General features: G+C 47.0%; 1 protein-coding gene across 1 annotated transcript in view; it reads left to right on the forward strand.

Annotated features, from left to right (window-relative positions):
- The window catches only part of igsf21a (immunoglobin superfamily, member 21a), a 364,267-nt gene that overhangs the window by 280,091 nt on the left and 71,106 nt on the right, over window positions 1-13,070 (forward strand). The gene's annotated exons all lie outside the window — the stretch shown is intronic.

Consider the following 13,070-nt stretch of genomic DNA (forward strand, 5'->3'; position numbering starts at 1 on the left):
TTTCATTAGTTGATAAAAGTAAAGAACCAAATTATTAAGAAGAGTAATTTTTCTGCTGGCACTCTTAAAAGAACATTGCCATCCTGGAATGTAATTTGGGAGAGACTTCAGCAGGTTTGGAAATCAAGGAGTACACAACGATGTCATGTATGGTAGAGTGACATTATTGATTACGTTCTCCCTATTAAATTTTACCCCAATTCATTCACCTTTTCTACTGAAGGTGCTTGCTCATCAATTCCACAGTCCCCAAGCAACTTCTGATATGTCACTCACATTCTTCCTGTGTGAGCCTAGACAATGAGTCTCAGCAGACTATTCAATCAGAGGGAGTCCAATCCTATCCTTAGTCAATGTTCCAGCAGGAAGGAGGAAGATTGCTAGATAGAAATCTGCAGCATGAATCCTGGCTGTTCACCTGTTCCTTAGCCCAGGGTGTTGAGATGCTTACTGGCAGAGATCAGAACGTAAGTTTAATTTAAAAATCTAGCATTCAAACTTACAAGACACTTCAGCAGGTGTAGCATGAACTTACCACAATGGACCATAAGACGTTAGTTGAATTTTCCAAGTGAGCTCTTCCTGGCAACCATGCCCAAAAACTCCCACAAAACACAGCTGAGTACCCTTTAAAGTTGTTGCCAGGCACGGAGGTTGCCACGACTAGCCACTGACATGGCAACTTCCTCATCAGGTAACTTGTCATTGGTTGATCATTGATTGCTCCCAAATCCCCCTCCACTCTGATGTACCTGGCAAATGGATGAAAAGTGTCATCTCTCTGTGCTTTTCTTCCCCCCAAAACAGCTACATTAATCATTGGGGCCGAAAATTCTGGCCTCACCGGGTCCATACGAAGTGCACATGGACCCGCCGAAGCCTCGCAAAATCCGGTTCTCGTGGCGCGAAGCGCATGCGCTGAAAATCAGCTTTTCCGATCTGTCAAGATTTCTTCTAACAGATTCTACGCATGCCCGGGAGAAGAATATCTGCGTGGCAGAGATTGGGCTATTTGCCCTCCTCTTACCCAGCAAATGTCCTTCAAGCTTTTACGCCTGGTAAAAGCAGGCATGTAGGCTACTTTTACCAGCATAACACTTTTAAAACATATAAATATTAAATTTATTAATTCATTTTTATATTTAAAATCCTGTCCGGTAAGGCAAGTTATTTTTAACCCTATTAAAACACGTTAAAAAATGTCCAAAAAATATTTTTTTTCTAAAACATTTAATTTCAATTAATTTGTGAGGTGTTTTTTAAATTTATTATGTTGTGCTTCTTGTTTTAGGGAGTGTTCTCATTGATAGTAATGGGGACTTGTAAAAACGGAGTTCCCATTATTATCAATGAGAATACTGCATAGTGATTGGTGGTCCAGGCCCATGTGACTCCAGCATTTCCATACGTATGGGAAAGTCATCTCCCCGTATGCTGCGCAGCGAATGAAGGCCTCCGACTGCAATCCTACGTTCCTCCGGGACCACCAGGTATTTTCGGAACATTTTTCTGGGTCGGAGGTGTTCGTCCGAGGGAAGCCTCCGGCCGCAATTCCCCTCCCCCCCCTCATTGTCTTTCTGCCCATCACACTGATCTGCAGCTCAATGATCCCACACAGCACTTGCTTTCAACGGATGGTGGACTGCAATTGACCTAGGCACCGGATTCGGACATGGCGAAGGCACACCCAGCCCATCAATCCTGCAAAGTCCTCCTCTGAGGACTTGTGCCAAAGTTGCGAGAGCTGTCCCACAGATGAGTCAAGCAAAAGCCTGACATAGTCATACTCACAGAATCATACCTTTCAGACCGAGGCGACAGCTCACCCCAATTCTCCCATTGCCATTAGTGTTTTATCTGCCTGTTTATAGTTGTTGAAGACTTTATCATGGACCTTCTGTGATATCAAGGAATGGTCCATATAGTCAAGCAATGCCAAAACGTGCGTCTCTGGCAGTCCCTGCCCATAAGCAGAATCAAAATGGATATCTGCACAAATGCTGCCAGGAGCAACCACTTATCTTTACCAGTACTGAGACCTGGTTGGGAAACTTAGAGAGTCCTGTTCCTACCATCATAGAATTACATAGAAATTACAGCATAGAAACAAACCGTTCAGCAAAACTGGTCTCTGCTGGTGTTTATCCGCCACACGAGCCACCTCCCACCCTATTTCATCTGATCCTATCAGCATATCCTTCTATTCCTTTCTGCCTCATGTGTTTATTGATCTTCCCTTTAACTGCATCTATCAGAAGCAATTCCAGAAGGTAAAGCGGTCAGTATGGGTAATTAAATTAGCTTCTAGAGAAGAAGTGTAAGCAACCATTTCAGAAGCTGCACTGACATAATTGTGATATATTCTTTACGACATCACTAAAAAAACACTCTGCAGATGGCTCCAACACAGAAATTGTCATCATGTGACTTCGTCACATGACTCTTTTATTGTATTTACATCAGTAGTTGTATTACCACACTAGTCCACTAGGGGGAAGCTCTATTACAATAGTTACTGCCACGATCCGGCAACAACATCTGCCTGAATTGTTTAAGCAGGATGGATGGTGAAATGATACTCAGCAACAGTCTGGAAACTGAGCAACAGACTTACATCCCCACCAGGGCTGAACCCTGGGGCTGTGGTTCTCATCGCAAGATCCCAGAATCAATTGCAGTCCATCTGTCCTTCACTTGCTGGCAGACTAGTTGTGCCTTGTGCCTCTGGGCTTCTGTGAACAGCTGGCTCAGACTTGGGTTGTTGACCGAGCTGGGATTCAGGTGCTGTTTCCACTGCCTGCAGTAAAATGAACCCATTTGTTTTGAAGACAGGATTATCCCACCTTCCACGAAGCAAACGAGCAGCCTCTATCAAAGCAGAAATATTTAATAGAATATCGTTTTCTTTTTGTTTTCCCCCGTTTGCAGTTCACTGGCCTTAACTTGGCAACTGCCCAGAATGTGATTATTGAAATCAGGAGCTCATTTTGTGGGAAATCACAGGCATGAGCCTATGTCCCATTACTCCATGAGACATGGGCTCATGCCTGTGATTTCCCATAAAACGTTACAAGGACTCCCTCAAAGCCTCTCTGATAAAGTGCGACATCCCCACTGACACCTGGCAGTCCCTGGCCAAAGACCACCCTAAGTGGAGGAAGTGCATCCGGGAGGGCGCTGAGCTCCTCGAGTATCGTCACCGAGAGCACGCAGAAATCAAGCGCAGGCAGCGGAAGGAGCGTGCGGCAGTGACTGTGGTTCTCGTATTGAACTATACAGCCACCTAAGAACTCATGCTAAGAGTGGAAGCAAGTCTTCCTCGATTCCGAGGGACTGCCTATGATGATGGCTCCATGGTGCAGCATTGCCGAGATTGGCATTCAAATATTGCTAGGGATGTGGCCCACAGCAAAAGGTTGCTGAGTAACTCTGTCAGGGTGTACTGGGTTCCGTATAACAATTTTTACCTGAATACTTAAGGATGAAGGTTTAAATTTCATTCAACTGAGCCTTTATCCCATCTGTAATGTACCCGTATTTGCTTTGTGGGTTCTTAGCTTAAGAATTCATAGCAACAGATTGCTATTAAGAACTAGTTGGTTTATTAACAAAGGTTTAACAATCACACTACACATTACCAGTTCATCCACTAGGCTCACAACTGCATACCTCATCATGGATCCCCTAAACTCAACTGACTGGGGCTTTATTGAGTCTTGTGAACATCATGTGACTGGCTAAGCCACTCTCAATGCAACAGCTCTACAACTATTTTAAGTAGAAACATTAATACAAGTGCCCCCTTATTAAAGGGGCACTAAAACCGACAAACTTAAACAAATGAAACTTTCGACATTAAGGATCAAATTAAAATTTGGTTGCCGGGAGTGATGATGCACTCCAGTCCCTCCGGTGCCCATCTCTCACGGAAGGCCATGAGCGTACCGGTGGACACCACGTGCTCCATCTCCAGGGACACCCTGGCGCGAATGTAACCGCGGAAGAGAGGCAGGCAGTCGGGCAGAATGACCCCCTCAACCGGCCACTGCCTGGACCTGTTGATGTCCACCTTGGCCAGGCCCAGGAACAGTCCAAAAATGAGGTCCTCCGATCTGCCCGCTCCCCTCTGCACCAGGTGCCCAAGGATCAGGAGCCATTGAACATTACAGAGCTGGAGACCTGATCTCACCCATTCCCGACTATGGGAGGTGACTGCAAGGAACTGGCTTGTCATTTTGATCAGGGCGTTTCGCAAAGTATTTCCCTTCTTCACCAAAAAGATGATCAGGACATTTGTACCTAGAAGAAGTATAAATCGAACTGCCCTCACATTTTTCCTGGCTCTGAGGAAGCACTTTGCCTCTGCTTGCTGGCTTCTCCCAACTGGAGAGCTGCTAGATCAAGCTTCAAAGTAGCAGTCAATGAGACAGGAGCCAGCGCAACAGTGCATTTTGAAGTGTTTGATTTTGTGTGCAAGTGTTTATCAAGGCATGGGTTGTCACTGTCACAAAAGAGAAGTTTTAATCACCACTAAAGGCAAAGACCATCAAACACTTCCAAGCGATATGTAGATCTGCAGCCGTTGCAATATGGAACGATTCACCTCCATTACACGCTCTCCACACTGCAGCCACTCAAAATTATTGCTGGGATCTTTTGCCAAATTGTGGGTAATTTTGTGTGTAGATCTGTGTCAGCTAATTTCTGCCACTTATCAATGTGAGACCTCTGTGTGCCATCAGGGACAGAGGACCTTCAGAAAGTGTGGGATTTACTTTGTTAAAATACATTGAAACACCACGTTCTTATCAGAAGGAGGAGACATTCTTTAAACCTCAAAAGCATAAGAACGTTCAGGTACAGGGTAAGGGCATTAGGCCCAACAAGCCTGTTCTGCATTGATATCTCTCTGGGTTGAAATTGAAACCAAGTACAAAAGTTGAAACAGAAAACTACTAATCAATCCTTTGTCAAAAAGCACGTCCTATCTGAGCTTGAATCCAGGGGTTTGCGGTGAAAGAGCAGTGTTCTAAAATCATCATCATCATAGGCGGTCCCTCGAACGAGGATGTCCACACCAAAAGGGATGAGTTTGCAGAAGTTTCAATGAAGGATCCGATATTCCAGTCCTGAACTCCAGGGGTGGAAGATGCCTGTGCGTGGATTTTTTTAACGTGTAGGGACCATTGCACATCAGTCACCACATGCGCTTGACAGAGTTAGGCCTTTATCCAGTGGCAAGGATTAACCAAGATGACTGGAGACCTGCTCTGCTGCATGGAGCTAGTGCGCACACATAGAAACATAGAAAATAGGTGCAGGAGTAGGCCATTCGGCCCTTCGAGCCTGCACCACCATTCAATAAGATCATGGCTGATCATTCACCTCAGTGATACTTTCCTGCTTTCTCTCCATACCCCTTGATCCCTTTAGCTGTAAGGGCCATATTTAATATATTAAATATATTCAATGACCAAGCCTCCACAGCTCTCTGGGGCAGAGAATACCATAGATTTACCACCCTCAAAGAAGAAATTCCTCCTCATCTCAGTTCTAAATGGGCGACCCCTTATTCTATAGGGGAGATTAACCAGACTCAAGCCCAATTGTGTCGCTCGAACCCAATCAGTCCCGACTGCTTCACACAGCATTACTTTGAAATAACAATGCAAAGCACAGATACACACACCTCCCACCCCTCCCCCACCACACACACTCTCCTCGCCCCCCCCCATCCCCCCACACACCCCTCTCCCCCCACACACACACACATTCTCCTCCTCCCCCCCACACACATTCTCCCCCCCCACACACTCTCCTCGCCCCCCCCTCCCCCCACACACCCCTCTCCCCCCACACACACACATTCTCCCCCCCCCACCCACACCCCCACACACACTCCCCCCTCCCCCACACACACACATTCTCCCCCTCCCCCCCACACACATTCTCCCCCTCCCTCCCCCCACACACACCTATTCTTCCCCCCCCCCCACACACACACACACACCCCTCCACACCCCCCCACACACACAACCCCCCCCACACACACACACATCCACACCCCCCCACACACACACACCCACATCCCCCACACACTCCCCCCCTCCCCCCCCACACACACATTCTCCCCCCCCCACACACACATTCTCCCCCTCCCCCCCACACACATTCTCCCCCTCCCCCCACACACACCTATTCTTCCCCCCACACACACACACACACACACACCCTCCAAACCCCCCCCCACACACACACCCACATCCCCCCACAAACACACACACTCCCCCCCCCTCACAAACACACACCCACATCTCCCCACACACACTACCCCCCCCCACACACACACACACACTACCCCCCCCCCACACACACACACACACATTTACCCCCCCCAAACACACACACTTTCCCCCCCACACACACACACACCTCCCCCCCCACACACACACACATCCCCCACCACACACACACTATTCCCCCCTCCCCCTCACACACACACATTTGCCCCCCTCACACACACACACATCCCCTCCCACACACACACACTTCCCCCCCCTCACACACACACAACTTCTTCCCCCCCACACACACACACTCCCCTCCCCCACACACACACACTCCCCCCCCCACACACACACACAGTTGCCCCCTCACACACACACACTTCCCCCCCCACACACACACACACACTTCCCCCCCCCTACAGACACACACTTGCCCCCTAACACAGACACACACTTGCCCCCTAACACACACACACACACACACACACTTCCCCCCCCCCATCAAACACACACACGCCCCCCTCACACGCACACACATCCCCCCCCCACACACACACACACACACCCCCATCGCAGTGTGGGCTGGCCTATGCTGCCCTTGGACACTCGACTCTTCTGGGCCCTGTACCCCCATTTGGCGCACCTCTGCCACGATCTCTCGCCGTTCTTCCGCCACAAACATTGGCCGCACCTCCGCCACGATCACTTGCCGAACCTCAGCCACGATCCCTCACCGTTCCTCCGCCCCGATCATCCGTCGCATTTCTGCCTCAATCTCTTGCCGCATCTCCGCCTCGATCATTCGTCGCACCTCCACTACGGGTCGGGAGGATAAGAGCTGGAGCGCGGGCCCCTGCAACATCGTGGACCACCCTGACCTGTGAGAGGACACCACCGAGGTAGATGACTGGGTGACGTCATCAAAACCCAGGTCGCCATTTGGAGCATGGGCAGGAACATCGGCGAGGCCCAGGTACAGCAGAGGAGTGGGAAGGTCGGGGCGGATGAGCAGTGAGAGATGTTCTAAAATATAGCTGCACCAACTTACAATGGGAGGAAAGACCTTAACAAGATTGGTTTATACGAAGAATGTCCTTTAGGCTATCTGATCTCATCCTTCCAGGACAACAAACCCACCCTCTTCGCGTTGCAGAATCTAGCTTAAATAGGTCCAATATTCTGGTGTCAATTTCTCTCTGCTCTGGATTTGAAGCTAAATCCTAGGTTTGAAAGGACAGAATTCCCAACTCCCAACAAGGAGAGACAACCTTGATCCCACTGCCTGGGTTAAATATGAAGAGTGATGGATAATTCTGCAAAAACATGTTTGAAAATTCTCGTATCAATTTAACATTGGATATTTTCTAAACCATTAGCATCCAATTAGCACTGAACAATAGCAGAGAGTTCTGTAATAGGGTTCACGAACAGATTGAGTCCCATAGTGAGGGACTCAGACGGGTATGTCGGTTGATCTGCCAGCAAAACCTAGCAGAGCATTGGTATGTTAGTTCCCAGGATATATACACACTGTTTCTAATCAATCTCTCATAAAATGTATTTTACATTTGACTCAACCACACAATCAATGGCACAGTGACCTCCATCATTAATGATATGCTGGGTCAGCCAATCAATGGAAGAATGATCTCCATCACTAATGAGGTGCTGAGCCCCCAATCAATGGAAGTGTGACTTCCATCACTCAACAGGGTAAGTCCATAGACCTTCCAATAAAAGCAAGCTGAAAATTGGTGTGTTGGTTCCCAGGATATATTCACACTGGCAATGAGAATCCTTCGACTCAATCTATTAAAATGTACGCCATTCATTTTCTTCCCAGTTTCCTCTCTCCTCTTCTTAGGGCTTTACTCATGCTGGGGTATGGTTCGATATGTTCCAGCAGGGATATCAAGGCTGTCGGGCAAATGAGGGGCATTAACCCTACTAATAATTGCAGGACTCACAGGTTTAAAAAAAGAAAATACATTTCCATAGTGCCTTTCACCACCTCAGGACTTCCCAACGCGCTTTACAGCCACTGAAGTATTTTTGAAGTGCGGTCACTGTTGTAATGTAGGAAACACAGCAGCCAATTTGCACACTGCAAGCTCCCACAAACAGCAATGTGATAACGACCAGATAATCTGTTTTCAGTGATATTGATTGAGGGATAAATATTGGCCAGGACACCAGGGCAAACTCCCCTGCTCTTCTTTGAAATAGTGTCAAGGGATCTTTTACGTCCACCTGAGAGAGCAGACAGGGCATCGGTTTAACATCTCACCTGAAAGACAGCACCTCCAACAGTGCATTGCTCTCTCAGCACTGCACTGGAGTGTTAACCTAGATTTTTGTGCTCAAGTTCCTGGATGGGACTTGAACCCACAATCTTCTGATTCAGGGGCTAGAGTGTTACCCACTGAGCCACGGCTGACATCTAAAGCGATGCACACTCTGGTATCTGACTTATGGGGCGAATGGTGGAGGAAATAGGTGAGTCAAAAACCTTGTCTTGCTGAAAATCTGCCTTATCAATAACATTACATCTCCAGGATGTTTCTTCATCTGTGAGCCCAGACATGTATGTGGGTGACTAGTTGAAAATGAAAGGCACCACAGCTGAGGTAACAAAGGTGTGGTTGTTTTAGTTGCTCTATGCCCATTGTGAGCTACATCATTCAAGAAGGTTCCAGGCTAAATTTCTGCGGCAGTAATTGGGGTATCATAAATGCTCTCAGCCCTTCTAACTATGGAGCGGTAATTAATATCTGGATTCCTGCTCCTGATCACTAAACATTGCTTCCTCCTGGAAAGTCTGCATGTGTGAACATTGGGTAAGGACAGCATTGTGTTCAGTTGTGATGTTTTCTACAGTCAAATATCCAGCTTAGTTTTGCACGAGAAGAATGGTCACTTGGGCAAGATACTGAAGGGCTCTCAGTGCCATAGATCCATACCCCAGCAGCTGTCCGCTACTTCGGGACTGACTAGAATAAAAAAGGGCAGAAAACTGAGCAAACTATAGGATAGCAAACGGGATACAGGAGCAGAGTGGAGACCAGCCCATTGCTTATTTTAGGGTCTAGGTATCCACCAGTTACATGCATTGCCTTATTTTCAGATGACATTTCCCGCTGCACAGAGTAATCCTATCTGTGATGTTGCCCTACAAAGTTTCATCACTAACTGTTGTAAATGATAGAGATGGGAAAACTGAGTGTTACAAGTGTTAAACACTACTCTCTTACTTCTAGGGTTCAGATTGATTGGATAAACATCTTGTGGCCTGCTAGTTGTAAAAGTCCAACTTAAAATGGCTCTGGAGAATTCCAACCCAGTCATCATGGGCTCATGGCAAAAATTGCCCTCAAATTGGCACTGCCACTTGGAGTGGCCTTTTTGGCTGATGTGAGAAATTGAAAGTGTCACATTGCTGGGCTGAGGCACATTGTTGGGGTACAGTAGACAGCTGTACTCAGCATCATCTAACCTGCATTTGGTACCAGAAATGTAAAGTATTCCATTTCCCCAGCACCAACATTTCTCTCCTTGATGAGACAAGGAATTGGAGAAACTAGAAAATAGTAAGAGAGTTGTTGTTGTTTGATACATTCATATTTCCAGGGCCAACGAGACATATACAAGTGTGATTTTGCAATAAAGTTGTGTTTAAATATATCAAGGCAAGCTTGAATAATGAGGACTATGCAATTCTGGGTAACTCAGGTGATTTATTTGAAAGCAACCAACTGACTGCAGCTTGCTATGAAAGTGGAGTGAGCACAGCCTGTACCTGCTTCCGACCCCATATCCTCTCCAGCACAGACGCTGTCTACTTCCACCTCCGTAACATCACCTGTCTCCACACCGCCTCAAATTATCTGCTGCTGAAACCCTCATGCGTGCTTTTGTTACCTCCAGACCCGACTATTCCAATCAGCTCCTATCGAGCGTCCTATCGTCCACCTGAACTCCTCCAAGATTTGTTGTCCATATCGTGTCCTCCCCTATACTCCTCACCATTGCTGTTTGTGGGAGCTTGCTGTGCACAGTTGGCTGCTGCATTTCCCACATTACAATTGACTACACTCCAAGTACTTCATTGGCTGTAAATCGCTTTGAAACTTCAGGTGGTCATGAAAGGCGCTATATAAATGCATGTCTTTTTTACACTGTCCGGCTCACCCATCACTCCAGTGCTCGCTGGACCACTCTGGATCCTGGTCCACCAACGCCTCGGTTTTAAAATTATCATCCTGATGATGAAACTTCTTCACGGCCTTCACTCCTCCCTATCTCTAAACTCCTCCAGCCCAACCATCCTCCAACTCTGGTCTCTTGTGCAACCCTCATTCCCTCCGCCCCACCACTAGTTGCTGTGCCTTCAGCCTCCCCACCTCTCACTCTGAAGATTTTCCTTAAAACCTATCTCCTTGACAGCACTTTTAGGCACCCTAATATCTCCTCCTTTGTCTCAGTGGCAATTGTTGTTTGATTATGCTCCTATGAAGCGCCTTGGTATGTGTTCTTACATCACGGGCGCGATATAAATGCGAATTGTGGTGTTGCGGTAATGGAAAAGAATGAGTTAGAGTCGGAGATGGGGGACTTGATTTCAACAGTGAGGGTGCAGGAAGGTGGAACAGTGTTAGATTGAGATATTTGTAGCTAAAGGAACAAAAGGAGAAAGTGCTAAAGAGCATTGACCATAGAACTATTGATTTTAAAAAAGAGCGAGTTAAAAACGATTGCAGTACAGGGAGTTGTTTGAGGCTAGAGGTTGGCTGTTGGGTGACAAGCTTTTACTTATATCCTGTTTTGAAAAAAATAGATTTATTCCCCAAATAATTAATTATAATCAAGTATTTAATTATAAATTTTCACTTTTTTTTAAAAGTCCATTGATCACCCTGCCATTACGCCTGGGAGTATTAGCTGTCACAATTGCATGTATGGATTTTAAATATTTCATGCTTCTGCAGATCATTAATTTACATCATGTATTGTAAAGCTGAGCAAACCTTGTATGTAATTGTTATGAACCGAGCAAGTGACAAACTGACCGTAGCAGATGAACAGATGTCACAGAGCATTAGGAGGCCTTTGTTCTTCTAGTTCAGTAATAGCACGGTGTGATATATTTTTTACGACATCACTAACACACGCATTCTTATTGTTATACATCAGTAGTTGCATTACCACAATAATCCAGTAGGTGAAGCAGTAGTCCACTAGAGGAAATTATATTACACTTCTCCCTCCTTAATGAAGAAGTAATTATAACAAAATAATCATTATACATAAGTTGCATGGTTATACACAACAAAAGGTCTGGACTTATTTTGCCATATTTACAAATCAAACTTAACCACTGGTTTTCTGTCTCGAAGAAGGTACCTTCGCTCTTGAACAGAACTTCCCAAACTTGGTGTTGAACTTAGAATCATTCTAGGCTGAGCCTGAGGAGAGTTCACGGGGCCACTGATTGTGGAAGAAGTTCTTGATTTCGCCAGTTCATAGTGTGTGGCACAAAACTGGTGGCAATGTTGGGCCATGGCGTATTCATGACCTTTCAGCTGTCAGTTGATCAAAATTCTTGTTCACTCCTTTTAACCATTTTGGCGGAGCCCTCCCTTCACATTAGGTGTAGGTCCAACTGACCAGCCATGGGCCAATCGCACTGCAGGCCTGCACGGGACCTCAGTTTCTCACATCTGGAATAACCTGGGAGCCCCAACGGAGGTGAATCCAGTGTGGATAGCTGACCTCCAGAGGCTTGCAAGATTGCGTTCTCTGTTGCATTCCTAACACAGATAAGACCGCACACAGGGAGGTTAAAGTGACTTCAATCTTTATTAAGACACTCCAGAGTGCGTAACAGGCCTTAAGGGCAGGCTTATATACAGTGCTCCCAAGAGATGTTAGGATCCCTTGGGACTTCAGGGGATGCGCTCCCTGGTGGTGGAACATGGGAGTGCATGCTTTACAGATACACAACATCACTCCCCCTCAAAGTTAAAGTGAAAACTATTTACAAGGTGAGGCAGTCGGGAGCCTTTCTATCCCTGGTGGACCGCCTCGGTACAAATGTCTGTTCTGGTGTGTTGGCTGTGCCCTCGCTGGGCTGGCGTGATGTTGGCCCTGCAGGGCTGCTAGGTGAGCCTGGTCTTGCTGGGCTGTTGGGTGTGATGGGTTCGATTTCCTGGTCCGGCGTGGTGTCGTTGATCCTTTGGGTGTGTGTTATGGGCTCGAAAAAGGTGGTGTCTGCTGTGGGTTGTTCAGCGCAGTCTGTGAACCGCAGCCTTGTTTGGTCCAGGTGCTTTCTGCAAATTCGTCCATTATCTAGTTTGACTACAAATACCCTACTCCCTTCTTTAGCTATCACCGTGCCCGCGATCCACTTGGGACCATGTCCATAGTTTAGCACATACACAGGGTCATTCAGATCAATTTCCCATGACACAGTGGCGCGACCATCGTTTACATTTTGTTGCTGCCGCCTGCTCTCTACCTGATCATGCAGGTTGGGGTGAACCAGCGAGAGTCTGGTTTTAAGTGTCCTTTTCATGAGTAGCTCAGTCGGGGGCACCCCTGTGAGCGAGTGGGGTCTCATGCGGTAGCAGAGCAGTACTCGGGACAGGCGGGTTTGGAGTGAGCCTTCTGTGACTCGTTTGAGGCTCTGTTTGATTCTTTGTACTGCCCGCTCTGCCTGCCCATTGGAGGCTGGTTTAAACGGGGCTGAGGTGACATGTTTGATCCCATTGCGGGTCATGAATTCTT

This window comes from Pristiophorus japonicus, chromosome 18 (genome assembly GCF_044704955.1).
Source record: "Pristiophorus japonicus isolate sPriJap1 chromosome 18, sPriJap1.hap1, whole genome shotgun sequence".
Taxonomy (NCBI): domain Eukaryota; kingdom Metazoa; phylum Chordata; class Chondrichthyes; family Pristiophoridae; genus Pristiophorus; species Pristiophorus japonicus.